This window comes from Mustela nivalis (genome assembly GCF_964662115.1).
Source record: "Mustela nivalis genome assembly, chromosome: 7".
In the NCBI taxonomy this organism is placed as follows: Eukaryota; Metazoa; Chordata; class Mammalia; order Carnivora; family Mustelidae; genus Mustela; species Mustela nivalis.
In genome coordinates, this window is record NC_139026.1 from 130240684 (window position 1) to 130254799 (window position 14116).

At 36.0% G+C, this 14116-nt stretch overlaps 1 protein-coding gene across 28 annotated transcripts in view; it reads left to right on the top strand.

Moving 5' to 3' along the window:
• Positions 1-14116, top strand: part of MLLT10 (MLLT10 histone lysine methyltransferase DOT1L cofactor) — a 236449-nt gene that overhangs the window by 62830 nt on the left and 159503 nt on the right. For 2 of the 28 annotated variants that reach the window (XM_082742097.1, XM_082742098.1), the window contains exon 1: positions 1711-3468. The exons of 25 other annotated variants lie outside the window; for them this stretch is intronic. The gene's annotated coding sequence lies outside the window, so the exon portion shown is untranslated. Of the gene's footprint in view, positions 1-1626; positions 1674-1710; positions 3469-14116 lie in introns of those variants that run through there. One more of the 28 variants, XM_082742096.1, reaches the window with a different exon arrangement.

Here is a 14116-nt window from a genome sequence, read left to right on the forward strand (position 1 = left end):
TCATGACCCTGAGATCTTGAAACTGAGCTGAAATTGAGAGCTGGACTCTTAACCGACTGAGCCATCAGGTGACTCTAAACGTTTTTTTTAATGTAGAATGGGCCACATACTTCTAATTAAAACATTAATTTTTTTAATAGGTATAATTTTCTTATAGTAGAAATTATTTTTGGAAAAATAAGCTACTTTTTTTTGATTGTTAGAGCTTAACTCTGATGTTTTAGACCCTTTTTCCCTTTTTTGTATTGCTGGACAGGTGATACTTCTAGTGAATGTTAATATTAACACCCTGAGGATTTTTGTTGCTTGAATATAGAGAAATGCTGACTTCTGTCTTAAAATTTTGGTGTGCTTTCCTGAGGACCCTCGTGTATATTTCATTTACATCTCCAGTTTTAGTTACCTTCCTCTGAGAAATCCATATTTCTTTATAACTCTGTACCATTCTTAAATATGTAGTCATGAATTTATCAAACTTCGGCATACTATGAAAATTAACTGATGAAGAAACTTATAAAGTAGAGGTTGTAACTCCTGTGAGTACACTTTCATTTTGGGCAGCCACCTCTAAAGCATTTTTGGCATGGAAAAGAAGAATGACATGAGTAAATAAAAGGGAAAAATAAAATGTTTTTGCCTAGCTCTACATAAATTTATTTATATACAATTGTAATGTTTAGACTGTTATACAGTCACATTGTACAAAATTTTAAAAAATATTAGAGAAACCCTTGCTCTTGTTGCTTTGACCCTCTGCCTAGTTTCTCAACAACTTTCCTGCTGTTGATACAGTTGCTGTTATTACTTATTTGTATATCCTTCTAGGGTTTTTTTTTATATGCAAATAAATATGAATAAAGAAATATTTTCTCTTAATTTTTATGCGGGTGGATGTATATTATACATACTCTTTTGCATCTTAATTTTTCCACTGAACAATTTATTACCAGTATAAAGCTCTCTTTTTTTATGTAATCAGTCACCTGTTGATAAACTTTTTGATCTTCTGCTTTTATAACTAATGCTTATATACATGTCATACATATGTACATCAGTAGGATTATTAATTCCCAGGGTGGAACTGTTGGGTCAAAGTTTGTAGTTAATTTGCTAGCTATTTCCCAATTGTTTTCCCCATTGATTGTACCAATTTCTGTTTTTGGCACAATGAATGAAAAACTTATTCTCCATATCCGTTGGTAATTCAGTAGGTGAGAATTGGTATCTCAGAGCAGTTATTTTGCATTTCTCTCATTGTGAGTGAAGCTGAACATCTTATATTTTTAAAGACAAGTTGTATTTTTCTCTTTCTGGTCTATTAATATGTTTTTTCTCTTTGGTTGTTGATCATTTTCTTTTTGATTTGTTGGAGCTTTCATAGGTGCCCCTCATTCACTAGGCTTTTGTGATAGGAGTTGGGCTAGTCTCCCCCTACCCCCCAGTTTAGTCTTTGCTTATGGGGCTTTTTACCATGCAGAAGTTTTTTATTTTTATTTAGGTGAATTTATTAATCTTGTCTTTCATTTTGAACCATTAGTTAGAAAGGCCTTCCCTACTCCAAAGTTAGTAAAGGAATTCTTTCACATTTTCCTCTAGTGTTTTTATGGTTTCTTTTTTTTTTTACAGTTTAATCTTTGATACATTTGGAATGTATCCAGGTAATACAGTGTGAGGTATGGATCCAACTTTATTTTTTCCTAGATGCTAAAATGCTACCATTTGTCCCATCACCATTTATTGAACAGTTCATCTTTCTTCACTGATTTGAAATGCTATCTTTGTTAGAGTCTAAATTTGATGTGTATTTAAAATATTCTGACCAAACTGTGTTCCAAAATTGATTTGCAAATTATTTTGGAACCTGGAATGCATTTTCCTATTGAAATGCTAATTATATTTCTAGACTAGTTAAAAAAAACAAAAACAAAAACCAGTGTACCTGATGGTACAATATTGATAGTAACTGTTCTTTTTTCTTTCTTTCTTTTTTTTTTTTTTTTGTAATAACAATTTTTTAATATCTGACACCCCTTTTTCATGCTGGGAAATATGTTACAAGTTTTAGTTTAGGTTTTCTTTTCTTGGTAATCAGGATGAGCAGTTTCTCAATGCAGCTTCTAATTTTCTCAGTCTCATCTGCTGTATATAGTTCTCGGTTGTTAAGGTAAGTAAATACTTAAAAAGCTTAACAGGTTCGTGTGTGAGAAGTGGGGTTGGGTTATTACAGGCAGAAGGAGAAGCAAATGATAAAAGACACAAGTATATCAAAGATTGAAAATAATTTGGAATTAGACTATAAAGTTTGAATGGCAGGCCTTCTGAGAGGTGAAACTAACGATATAGGCAAAGTTGTCATTACTTCCCCTCCCCCGTCCTCATCTGCTTTGTGTCCCTTCCTTCTTACCCTACCCCTCTTGGCTTTTCTGTACTAAGGACTTGATCCTGTTGATTATGGGGAGCCGTTGAAGGTGAGGAATAACACGAGATTTCTGTTTTAGAAAGGTCACTCTCTGGCAACAGCATCGTGGTGAATGGATTAGAAGGATATGAGACCAGACCAGCTGTAAAAAAGAACAGTAGAGCTGGATCATAAGTGCATTTAACATACTTGAAATCAGCTATATAGCCTGGGGGTGGGAGGAGATTCAGAAAAAAAAATTGTTGAGGTAATTCAGTTGGCTGTTTTCCTCACCGAGTATATGTTCTAGACAAACCTGTACGGAAATCCTTGTGAATGATTTTAAGGCTTTCCCAGCTATCATTGACAAAGATGTAAAATATATTATTGAGGGGCCCAGGCAAGAGGTGGTGATGTTACTTACTTACATTCTTTTGTTTTTGTTAAAACTAAAAAAATTTTAATTCCAGTATAGTTAACATACATCGTTATATTAGCTTCAGGTGTACAATATGATGATTCAGCAATTCTGTATATTACTCAGTTCTCATCAGGGTAAGTGTTACTCTTCATCTCCTTCACCTATTTCACACATCCCTCACCCCACCAACAGTTTGTTCTCTGTAGTTGAGTCTGTTTCTTGATTTGTCTTTTTTTCTTTGTTCGTTTTTTTTATTCCTTAAATTCCAAATATGAATGAAATAATAGGTATTTGTCTTTCTCTGACTGACTTACTGCATTTAGCATTATAATAACTGGATCCATTCATGTTTTTGCAAGTGGCAAGTTTTCATTTCTTTTAATGGCTGAGTAATATTCCTGTGTGTTTGTGTGTGTGTATGTAATATATATATATATATATATATTTTTTTTTTTTTTAAGTTTACTTAATTTAGGTAATCTCTATACCCAACATGAGACTTGAACTCATAACTCCAAGATCAAGAGTTGCATGCTTTTCTGACTGAGCCAGCAGGTGCCCCCATATCTTTATCCATTCGTCTATTGGTGGACACTCGGGGAGCTTCCATAATTTGGCTGTTGCAAATAATGCTGCAATAAATATAAGGGTGCATATATCTTTCCAAATTAGTATTTTCTGTATTCCAATAGTGTGAATAGATACCACTCTATCATATGGCAGTTCTATTTCTAATTTTTTTTTTTTTAAGAATTTATTTATTTATTTGACAGACAGGGATCACAAGGAGGCAGAGAAGCAGGCAGAGAGAGAGGAGGAGGCAGGCTCCCTGCTGAGCAGAGAACCCCATGCTGGGCTCGATCCCAGGACTCTGGGATCATGACCTGAGCCGAAAGCAGAGGCTTTAACCCACTGAGCCACCCAGGCCCCCTCTATTTCTAATTTTTTGTGGAATCTCTATACTGTTTTCCATAGTGGCAACACCAGTTTGCATTTTCACTAACAGTACACAGGAGTTCCCTTTTTTTTTTACATCCTCACTAACACTTGTTGTTTTTGTGTTTTTGATTTTAGCCATTTTGACATGTGTGAGGTGAAATGTTGTTGTGGTTTTGATTTGTATTTCCCTGATGATTAGTGATGTTAATCATCTTTTCTTGTGTCGGTTGGCCATCTGTATGTCTTCTTTGGAGGAATGTCCGCGTTTTCTGCCCATTTTTAATTGGATTGTTTGTTACTACATTCTTGAAGAAATTTCAGAATAAATTGAGGCTTATTGATGGATACTGCCTTACAGAAAAATGAGAAGAACTTACAAAATCTGACAGGGTAATGTGCTCAAAATTGGAATTTTAAGGGATTTTTCAAGGACAGTTTTGGTTATGCTTATTTTTTGTTTTAGAATCTAAACCCTACAGAGATGAAACTGCTTAATTGCAGTAAGTTTAAGAGACAGATTGGTGATGAAGGAAAGGTTGAAGATAGCAGTAATAGGAGGGTAAAAATGAGGGGATGGACATCAGAGATATTAAGTATTAGTTATTAATATTAATATCAACAGTATAATATTAATATTTTATTATTTTATAATAACATTAGTATTAGGTATTAAATATAAGTATTAAGTACATTAAGGTAAAATTTTACAGGTATATTTTAGAAAATATACCTATTTTATACTATTTTATTAGGCAAAACATTGAGCATACATAAAAGTAGAGAGAATCCCCAGGTACCTGGCTTTAGCAGTGATCAGTCGTGGCTAGTCTTGTTACATCTTAACCCTTCCCTATGCCATTCTGATTATTTTGAATTTTGTGAGCATCACTAGCACACGGATGTTTTTAAAAATGCACAATATATTATCACACACTTAAAAAATTGACAAGGATTTCTTAAAGCCATCAACTATTCAGTCCTTGTTCAGATTTCCCTGATTGTCTCCCTAAATGTTTTCTTTTTATATTTGAATGAATCAGTATCCAAATAAGGTCCATAAGCTGGATCCATAAGGTGCATACATTGTAATTGTTTATACGTTTCTTAGGTCTCTTTGTACCACTCCCCCTCCCCCAATTCCATTGTCACTTTACTTATGGAAAAATCTAGGACATTTGCCTTGTATTGTTTCCCACAGTACAATTCATTGATTGCCTCTCAATTGGGGGGTGTGTGTTTATGTGTGCGAACATGTTACTTTGCTCCATATTTTCTGTACATTAGTAGTTAGATGTATTCAGAGGCTTGATCATACTCAGTTTATTGTGGGGGCAGTTATAAAAATACTTCATAGTGTTGTATACTTTCTTCATGAGGCATATATTTGCTTTTTTTTTTTTTTTTTTTTTTTTTTTTGTGATATTGACAGCTCTTGACGGGTATCTGGACCATTATTTAGTGGTTGAGTAAATTGTGGTATTCTGTCATTAGGTATTAGCAGGATTATTTCTATAAAGAGAACCAGTTCCTTATCAACTGTTCCATTACTGTAAAGTGCAGTTTGTGAAGGAAGGACAGGATATTTTACTCTTTTTCTTAAAATTGAGGTAAAATTCGTATAGTATAACATTTTAATGAACTTAAGATACACAGTTCAGTGACATTTTCTACTTTTCACCTGTTACACAGTTACCACATCTGTTAATTCCCAAAACATTTTTATTATGTAACTTAAAGTATGGTTTCATAAACAGAATCTGTACATTCTGCCTTCTAGTCTTTCTCCTCCAGCCCTTGGCAAGCAGCAGTCTGCTTTTTGTCTTTATGGATTTTCTTATTCTGTATATTTTACATAACTATAATAATCACACAGTGTATGACCTTTTGAGTCTTGTTTCTTTCTTGGCATAATATTTTTCAGGTGCATCAGTATTGCAGCCTGTATTAGTACTTCAGTGCTATTTGTGGCTGAATAATAACTCCTCTGTGTGTGTGTGTGAGAGAGAGAGAGAGAGAGAGAGAAAGAGAAAGAGAGATTGAGATTGCTCATGTTGGTCCTTCCAGTTTTTGGACATTTGTGTTGTTTCTACCTTTCGAATGTTGTGAGTAGTGCTGCTACGAACATGGTTGTACAAGTATCTGTTTTATCTCTTTTCAGTTTTGCGGGGATATACTAGGAGTGGCATTGATGGGTCAAATAATGATTCTGTGTTTAACTTTTTGAGGAACCACCAAACTTTTTCATAGTGGCTGTACCATTTTTACATTCCCACAAGCAACGTATGAAAGATCCAGTTCCTTTTCATTTTCACCAACACTTCTTCTCAAGTTGACTTCTCTCTCTGTTCAGTCTCCTTTTTTTCTTTTTTAAAGAGAGAGAGTGCACATGTGGGTGAGGGGCAGAGGGAGCCCAGCGGGAATCCCAGCGCTGGGCTTGATGTTATGACCTGAGCCAAAATCAAGAGTTTGGACACTTAACCGGCTGAGCCACCCAGGCACCCACCCCATTTTTCTCCCCTTCCTTCCTTCCTTCCTTCCTTCCTTCCTTCCTTCCTTCCTTCCTTCCTTTCTTTTTCTTTCTTTCTTTCTTTCTTTCTTTCTTTCTTTCTTTCTTTCTTTCTTTCTTTCTTTCTTTCTTTTTTTCTTTCTTTCTTTTAAACAAAGTACTGCAGAGACTGCATAACTGTGTACAATGTAATCATGGATACTGGGCAATAGCAAAAATTCCTTCTAGTGGAATTGCTGGGTCAGAGACTATGAACATCTGTAATTTCAGTAGATTTTGCCAAATCCTCTTCTGTTGAGATTGTAGTAATTTACACTCTGTTCACAGTACACAAGAAGAACTTGTTCTTATCATACTTACCTCAGCACTTACACAACCATCTAAGTGGGTTTTAATTTTGTATCATTCATCAGACTCGTAAGTCATAATTGGCTTACCCAACACCAAATATACTTAGTGAAGGGAAACTGTACACAAATGCAGTAATACAGAGACCTCCAAACTCTGATGCAAGTCTTAATGTCTTCATTGTTTTGGTTATAAAATTGACAAGAAGGTAATGGGAATGCAGGTCATATTAGCATGGGGAAGCCACCAGATTTGGTTATCCTCAGCTTAAAAATGCCAGCTAGTCATGTAGCCTCTGTATTTTTAAGTGGCTGGCTATTTTGTTTTAATGTAGCTGCAGGCCATAAATTATGTAAGTCATACAGTGTAGACTCCTGACAACCAAGTATAATAGGCTAAAACAAAGAGCACGCTCAGATATGTCCTAATAACTTGTCACACCCTACAGTACTGTCATCTATCTTCAGAGTTGGTGGTGCAAGAAGTTAAACTACTGTATTTTCCTCCAGAGCCCGAAGGAAGGATTCTGAGTCCAGTTTTTAACCCTTTCCATCCATCTTTATCAAGGATATATATATATATTTTAAAAAGATTTTATTTATTTATTTGTCAGAGAGAGAGAGCGTGCGAACACATGCAGACGGAGTGGCAGGAAGAGACAGAGAGAAGCAGGCTCCCTGCTGAGCAAGGAGCCTGATGTGGGACTTGATCCCAGGACGCTGGGATCAGGACCTGAGCTGAAGGCAGCCGCTTAACCAACTGAGCCACCCAGGCGCCCCATATCAAGGATATTTTTATATTTGCCAGTGTGATAGATAAAAATTATGTCAATGTTGCTTTAACTTGTATTTGTTATTGTGAGAGTTTATCAACTTTTCGTATGCTTAAAAGATAATTTGTATTTCCTTTATGTGAAGTATTCCTTCGTATTCTTACCTCAGTTTTCTCTTGGTAAATTCCTCAAGGTACATTTTTGGATTGCTGTGTATGAATTGCTGGAGTTTTTCCTACTAGATTTTTTTTTAAACCATTTTTCCTCCTTAATGTTCTTTTGCATTTAATTGCCATGTTTCTATGCCTCTTCTGTTTGTAAGAATTTCTCAGTCTTGTTTTTCATTGCCTTAGCACTCTTGAGGAATACTGGCTGGGTACATGTTCAGTGCCCCCCAATCTGGGTTCGCCTGGTATTTTCTCATAATTAGCTTGGGTTGGTGGATTTGGGGAAAAAGTACCATAGAGGTTAAGTCTGTTGCTCATGTTGTCATATCTGGGAATACAAAAATTCCACAAGATATCACTGATGATATTATCATGCTGTTTAATTTTTAAAAATCCCTTTGGCATTTTGATGATACTTTTCTTAAATTTGTAGATTAGCTTATGGAAAATTGACATTCTTTAAACAAATATTTATTGTTTTGCCTCCTATGTGCAGTGTTCTAGGTAGCCGTGAACAAAACAGACCAATAGGGTTTACTTACATTTTGGAAGGGGCAAGTTGGATAATAAATGAAATAGGTAAATAAATTGTATAGTTTAAATAAAATACAGTGTACCATGTATTATGGAGAAAAGTAAAGAAGAGGATGCAGAGCGAAATCTGAAATGTGCGTTTGAAAATTTAAGTAAAGCGATTGGGGAAGACTCCACTGAGGAAATGACATTTGGGGGCACCTGGGTGGCTCAGTGGGTTAAGCCTCTGCCTTCGGCTCAGGTCATGATCTCTTGCCCCCAACCAAGCCCTGTTCTTGGTAAAGTAATCAGTGATCTCCATGTGGGTGAATCAGTTCTCAAGTCCCATGTTAGTTCATCTTTAGCAACATTTGACAATTTTGATCATTCTTTCTTGAATACTTCATTTTCTTGCTGGGACAGCACTCTTCTTTTCTTCGACCTTATTGATTTCCCCTTGTATTTTTCCACACTCTGCTCTTGCAGACATTGACCTCTAAATATTAGAGTGCTTCAGGGTATAGGCCTTCTGCACTTACTTCTGGAATGAACTTACTGAGTATTATGGCTTAATAATATCTGTGGTGTATACATTGATAGCACTCAAACTTCTATATCTAACCTTTTCTTTTCTCTTGAACTCTGGATTCATAAATATCTCGTTTCTTGCCACATCATCTGCTTGTGTGATAGGTACATGAACTTAACATGGACATTTGGTATAGACTTGTGGAATCACTATGTTGTACACCTAAAACTATGTATACATTATGTGTCAACTAGATTTCAATTTAAAAAAGACACTATAGAAGCAAAAAAACCAACATGGATATCTAAACTCCACTTTCTCATTCCATTTGGTTACCCTGCCCATTTAAAGGCAGATTTGCCTCTCGAAATTGTTTACAGAACTACGTGAACCTACCCCTGCCAACCCTTCCATAATTTATTTTTTTAAAGATTTATTTATTTATTTGAGAGAGAGAGTGTATGGGGTGGCGGTCAGAGGGTGAGGGAGAGAGAATCTGAAGCAGAGTCTGTGCTAAGTGTGAGCCTAACATGGGCCTCAGTCTCATGGCCTTGAGATCATGACCTGAGCTAAAATGAAGAGTTGGATGCCCAACTTACTGTGCCACCCGGGCTCCCCTCCATAATTAATCTTATAACATTTGTTCCCTTTTTGTACCTTATACAACTTTGCCCTCCTCTTGGCTATGACTTAAAGATCTTAAATCAACAACTTGATTTAACTTCTCAGAAAACGAGATAAAAAAGAGAAAGCACAAAGCAAACTGAAGGAAGGAAATAAAAGAAGGGAGATAAATAGAATAGAGATAGAAAATCAATAGAAAAAAAAATCCGTGAAATTAAGGGTTGGTTTTTTGGGGGGGGAAAAAAAAGGGAACAAAATTGACTGTTAGCTGATTTTTTTAATGGCATGGGTGTCATTTATTTTATTATTTAAGTATAGTTGACATACAATGTTACATTAGTTTCAGTGTGTACAACATAGTGATTCAACTTCTCTGTAAGTTATGCTGTACTCATCGTTGAGTGTTAGCTACTGTCACCATAACTGACCATAGTCCCTATGCTGTACCTTTTATTCTTGTGAATTATTCATTCCATAACTGGAAGCCTGTATTTCCTACTCCTTTTTACCCATTTTGCCCATTCCCCCACTCTCTTTCCCTCTGGCAGCCATTAGTTCTCCATGTTTATAGATTTGTTCTACTTTTTTTTCTTTATTCATGTTTTATTTATTTATTTTTTATATTCCACACTGATAGCAAAACTAAGAAAAAAAAAGTATAGAAATGATTAAAATTAGAAATGGAAAGGGGGCATATTACAGCTGATGCCACAGAAATAAAAAGGATTATTAGAGAATTTAATAATTTGATAACAGTTGAATAACCTAGAAGAATGGATAAAGTCCTAGAAACACACAACCTACCTGGATTGAGTCATGAGGAAATAAAAATCTGAACAGACCAACAACTAGTAAGGAGATTGAGTCAGTATTTAAAACCCCAGTAAAGAAAAGTCCAGAACCAGATGGCTTCCCCAGAGAACTGATTCTCTGGAAACTCTTCCCAAAAAATTGAAGAGGGGTCATTGAAGCTCATTTTATGAGGTCAAGCTTATTATGAGAACAAAAACCAGACAAAGGCTTTATAAGAAAAGAAAACTATAGACCAGTATACCTGATAAATATGGATGTAAAAGTCCTCAACAAAATGCTAGCAAACTGAATTCAGCAGCATCTTAAAAAGGTCGTATATGATTGATTTATTGCTGGAATGTAATAGTTCAGCATATGAAACTCAATCAATGTGTAATACACCATATTATCAGAATGAAGGACAAAACCCACATGATCATTTAATTTCCATTGATGCAGCAACACCTGTTCATGATAAATGAACCTATCAAACTTGGATGGATGGAAACTACCTTAACATATATACAGAAAACCCATAGCTAATATCATTCTTAGTAGTTAACGACAAAACTTTCCCTCTAAGACAGGGAATATGGCAAGAATGCCTGCTTTCTTCATGGCTGTTCAACATGTTATTGGAGTCTTAGAGTACTTAGGGAAGAAAAGGACATTGAAAACACCTAGTCTGAAAAGGAAGAGGTGAAATTATCTTTGTTTGCAGATGATATGATCATATTTGTTGCAAACCTTAAAGATTCCACAGAAAAACTCTTAGCACTAAAAAACTCAGCAGAGTTGCAGAATACAAAATCAACATGTAAAATTAGTTGTTAGGACAGGTTCTTCAACAAATAGTGTTGGGAAAAATGGATATCCACATGCCAAAGAATGAACTTGAACTCTGATCTTAACACCATGTACAAATACTAACTCATTGTAGATCAAAGATTTAGGTACATAAGACTCAAAATTATGAAATTTCTAGACGAAAACATATGGAGAAAGCTTCACGACTTTGGGCTTGGAAATGAATTCTTGGATATGATACCAAATACATAGGCCAGAAAAGAAAAAAAGATAAAAATAGAAAAAGAAAAAATAGACCAGTGGGACCACACAAGCTTACAAACTTTTGTGCATCACAGAACCCAGTCAGTAGATTGAAAAGGCAATGGAATGGGAGATAATATATAAAGAACTCTTAGTACTCAACAACAGAAATAGCAAATAACCAATTTAAGAATGGGCAAAGAGCATGGATAAACATTGCTCCAAAGATGATATGCAGATGACCAACAGGCACATGAAAAGATGTTCAGCATCACTAATCAACACAGAAATGCAAATTAAAACCACAATGACATCAGTGCACACCCATTTAGAAGAGCCACTATCAGCCCCCCCTCCAAACAAAAACCACCCCAGAAGATAAGAATTTCCAAATACATTTTTACTTCCTTCTGCTTTCTTGGGAGTTGTATTTGGCTGTCTTCTAAAATTTTAAGATGGAAATTTGATTTAGGTCATTAATTTGTAGGCTTTCCAGTGTATACTTTTCAAATTGTGTGTTTCTGGAGAGAAATTTAGCTTAGCCTCTAACTTAGATAAAATTTCCATTAAAATTAAACTTCCTTTTTAAAAAGATTTTATTTATTTATTTGCCAGAGAGAGATCACAAGTAAGTAGAGAGGTGGGGGGGGTGGGGTCTGGAGGGGGGTAGTAGGCTCCCTGCTGAGCAGAGATCCTGATGCAGGACTTGATCCAGGATCCTGAGATCATGACCTGAGCCCAAAGCAGAGGTTTAACCCACTGAGCCACTAGGATTCCCTAAACTTCTTTTTTAAGTACTGTTTTGACCCTTTCATAATTAAGAGGTTTTGTTTAATTTCCAAATACATGAGGATTCTCTTTTTATTATCACTTTTGAATTTAATCTTGGCAGAATACATGGTCTTTGATTTCAGTCCTCTGGTGTTTTATTTTTTTATTTTTTTTTCCTTTTTTTTTTTTTTTTAAGAATTTATTTATTTATTTGACAGAGATCACAAGTAGGCAGAGAGGCAGGCAGAGAGAGAGAGAGGAGGAAGCAGGCTCCCCGCCGAGCAGAGAGCCCGATGCGGGACTCGATCCCAGGACTCTGGGATCATGACCTGAGCCGAAGGCAGTGGCTTAACCCACTGAGCCACCCAGGCGCCCAGTCCTCTGGGGTTTTAAATGAGACTTGGTTTATGGCTTGATATGGTCAGTTTTTAAAGGAATTGTATATGTGGTTTATAATGTGTAGTCTTGGATTATTGCAGTGTTTTATATATATCCATAAGGTTGTATTTGATATTTGCATTGTTATGATCATCTCTATCCTTGCAGTTACGTTGAATGCTTATTTTGTCATTTACTGAAGATATGTTAATATTTCACATTGTCATTATGTAGTCTCAGTTTTTGCCTTATATATTTTGATGTTATTAGGTGCATGCACATTTAGAATCACTGTATTTTTCTTTATGAATTGGATTTCTTTTTTTTTTTAAATTAACATATAATGTATTATTTGCCCCAGAGGTACAGGTCTGTGAATCGTCAGGCTTACACACTTCACAGAACTCACCGTAACATATACACTCCCCAATGTCCATAACCCAACCAACCTCTCCATACTCCCTTCCCCCTGGCAACCCTAAATTCAATTTCTTTCTTTTTTCTTTTTTTGAAAATTTTATTTATTTATTTGACAGAGATCACAAGTAGGCAGAGAGGCAGGCAGAGAGAGAAGAAGGGAAGCAGGCTCCTTGCTGAGCAGAGAGCCCGATGTGGGGCTCAGTCCCAGGACTCTGGGATCATTAGCTGAGCCGAAGGCAAAGGCTTTAACCCACTGAGCCACCGAGGTGCCTCATGAATTCGATTTCTTATCCTTGTAGAATACCACTCAAAGTGTGTTTCAGCCGATACTAACATAACTGTGTTAGGTTTCTACTAGCTTTTGTTTTCAAATGGTGTATATTCTTTTAGTTTTAAGTTTTGTGAATTCTCTTGTTAGCTGGTAAGTAGTTGCTCTTTACCAGTCCAACGTTTTTGTCTGTGTATTACATTTAATGTATGTGTATAGGTGTGTGCCTGTCTTCATTTCTCTGTGTCTGTGTATATTTGGATTTGGATTTAAATCTTACTAAATGTTTTCTATTTGTCCTTTTACTTTTTTTTAAAAGATTTTATTTTTTTGACAGAGAGAGAGATCTTGAGTTGGGGGCAGAGGCAGCAGGAGAAGTGGACTCCCCACTGAGCAGGGAGCTGATACGGGGCTTAATTTCAGGACCCTGAGATCATGACCTGAGCTGAAGGCAGACGCTTAATGGACTGAGCCACCCAAGCACCAGTTTTTTTACTTTTATGTTATTTTTCTCTTCATTCTTACCTTCTTTTGGATTACTTTTTAAATAATACACTATTTTTTAGAGCAGTTTTAGGTTCCCAGCAGTATTGAGCAGAAGTTAGTTTTCTGTATACCCGTTGTTCCTGCACATGCATAGTCTCTTCATTATCAACATCTTTACCAGATTGGAACATTTATTATTGATGAACCTTATATCATCTAAAGTCTGTTACTTGCTTTAGAGTTCTCTCTTGGTGTTGTACATTTTGTATGTTTGGACAAATTTATAGTGACCTATAATATCACAGAGTATTGGGGCACCTGGGTGGCTCAGTGGGTTAAAGCCTCTGCCTTCAGCTCAGGTCATGATCTCAGGGTCCTGGGATTGAGCCCCGCATCGGGCTCTCTGCTCAGCAGGGAGCCTGCTTCCTCCTCTCTCTCTGCCTGCCTCTCTGCCTACTTGTGATCTCTGTCTGTCAAATAAACAAAATCTTAAAAAAAAAATCACAGAGTGTTGTAATTATTTTATCATACAGTTTAGGGCATCATTTTCACTGCCCTAAAAAATCCTCTGTGCTCTGCCTATTCATCCCTCCCTCTCTCCTAATCCCTGGCAACCGCTGATTTTTTTTTTTTTCCCCATAGTCTTGCATTTTCTGGAATGTCCTATATATAGCTGTAATCATACAATATGTAGCCTTTCAGATTAATTTCTTTCACTTAAGTTTCCTCTGTGT